Raw genomic sequence first — 2,442 nt, forward strand, 5'->3', positions numbered from 1 at the left:
GGCACAAACCCAAACTTCACTTCATACCAAAATTCAAGTTAAATGACTGCTCAGTGCTTAAATAGTGATTTCAGAAATAAAGGGGAGGTAAGATGGTAATTAACTCATTTCCTCTGTTTTAAAAAACTAAGTGAATTCAAAGCACGGAGCAGAAAACTAATTTTTTTAAGTCTGATAGCCAGGAAGATTAGTTTTCATAAACAAAACAGGTAGAAGTTACAGATGATCTAAGGCAGCATCAACTACAGCACAGTAATTTCAGCAAAGAGTGATGCAGAAAAGATGTGCTGATGCTGTTTCACACAGCAGTGACCAGTCACCCTCTGGAGAAGCACATTCAGACAGGAATTCAGCATTTGGATTGGGAGGGCTGTAGCCATACTGGCAGGCACACAGATCAAGTGCTTGCTGCAGGCTTCTGTTCTCTGTTACAGCTCTCTCACAAAGCACAGGTACTCAGAGGCACACCAGTCCACTTCAGCACTCTGCAGCAGCGTGGAGATAGCAGTACTTACCCTCTTTCACATCTATGGGCTGAAAGTACCAGGTGAATAGAAATTGTTATATTCCAAGGCTGAAGAAGATTCCACACCACAGAATGCAGTATCTGTTTCTGGGTCATGAAGACAAGGCACAAGGTTGAATGAGCTGCACTTATCTTCTGAGACTTGAGAAGCATAGCCAGCTGATTCAGTCAATGGGCTAATTGTCTCAGAGTAACTCAGACAGTCCCAAAACAGAGACATTCCTGTCCTGAATCCTGGAAGACTTTATTCAGGATGCTATTGTTTGTCTCAGATCTCACATAAAGGGACACAAGACATAACTCATGGGATCTATCCCACTTGATCACAGCCCTTCCACACAGTGGCTTTAGGCACTGACCTGAACCAGAGCTACAGCAGAGGAGTGGGAAAAGGGGCTGGCCCTAAAGTCTGCACTGGATAATACAAAAAAATGCTTCAGGAGGCATGGGGGAAACCTGCCTCCATCACCACATAGTTTTGCACTGGGTTAGCCCATGGAGTCACGGCCTTGGTGGCACCCACAGAGTGTCTGGCCGCCCTCTTCTCCTGGTCTGGTCCTTGGAGCCTATTTTTTCACCTTCGTTTTGTGATCCTAACAGTTCATCTTATGCAGTAGATCATCAAATGTCCTCTGTCACAAGGGCACAGAAAAAAATTGATTTAGATGCTACAGGGCCCCAGTCAAGGTAACTAAGCTAGCACTGTGTCATTTTCCAAGTTACAGCAGCTCAGTACTTGGCACAAATACAGTATAATTTTTAGAAAGCCATTTAAGGCATGCAGTCAGTTTTTCACTTGATTTCCAAGCATGACTGCCTTCTAAGCATCACAGCTCAGCTTTCTTGCAATGACTTTAATTTTCCAGCTTAATTTTGCTGCTGTAGAAGAGTTTTAAACATTCCTGTGTAGCCATAGTAAAAGTCTGAAGCACAAAAACAACACAGTGGGTCAGTCTGTTCCCCACTGTACCCAAAAGCAAGCAGGAGAAGAAAGCAATGGGAGTTTTCACCCTCCCAAAACACCAGCACAGGGCATGGTCTCACGTGGATGGGCTGTTAACCTTCTGTTGGCAGCCCCACCAGAGGATAGGCCATTCCATAAGCCCTGCAGCCCTGGAGAAGCCTCCACTATATGACATTGTCTGTGATCCCTTCTCCATCCCAGCGAATTGTGCAGGGGGCTCTGCACACCTGCCAAAACACAGTAGGCACTTGCCTGGTCTGAACCAACCTTGAACATGAATGCCCAGAGTGAAAACAAAGGCTGCAAGAACACAAAGAAAGTTTCAGCTCATAGCTCTGGAGAGAACTGCTGCAGCAAATGTAGATACAACCTCCACTCTTGTCCAGTACAGCCAGAAGGGAATCTTCTTTATTAACATCTCTGTGCACTGTGCCCAGCCCAGTGCAAGAACAATCCCAGCCCAGCAAGCTGGGCATGCAACAGAAGGCTGCTGTGGTTCTGGTCTATGGCACTGAATAAAAAGTATAAATAGATTATTTCCTTTATGAGGACCAGCTCTGTAAGGGCACGACAGAGGAGAACAGGGAGATAGGTCATGAAAGGAAAGACAGTACTGACTCTTGCCTTTATCACCACCAAAGTCACTCTTGCAGCTTGCAGCAGTGAGCACAGAGGAGAAGGTGCAGGTAGCCAAGAAACAAGGGGGTTAAAAACAACATAGACAACAAAACCAACAAAATAAATATGCTCTCAGAATCAGTTCTACAGAAGAACCAGATAGTACTAAATATACCTCCTACACAAAAAAAAAAAGACCCACTGTTTCTTGCAATCTGATAAGGTCCCACACCCCAACCTCTTCATACTTTCAATGCCTTACAAGAAAAAAGAAAAAAAACAAGCCAGAAAAACAACCATGTCTGGGTGAACAGTATTCTTTCCAAATAAAAAA

This window comes from Zonotrichia leucophrys, chromosome 1A (genome assembly GCF_028769735.1).
Source record: "Zonotrichia leucophrys gambelii isolate GWCS_2022_RI chromosome 1A, RI_Zleu_2.0, whole genome shotgun sequence".
NCBI classification, from domain to species: Eukaryota; Metazoa; Chordata; class Aves; order Passeriformes; family Passerellidae; genus Zonotrichia; species Zonotrichia leucophrys.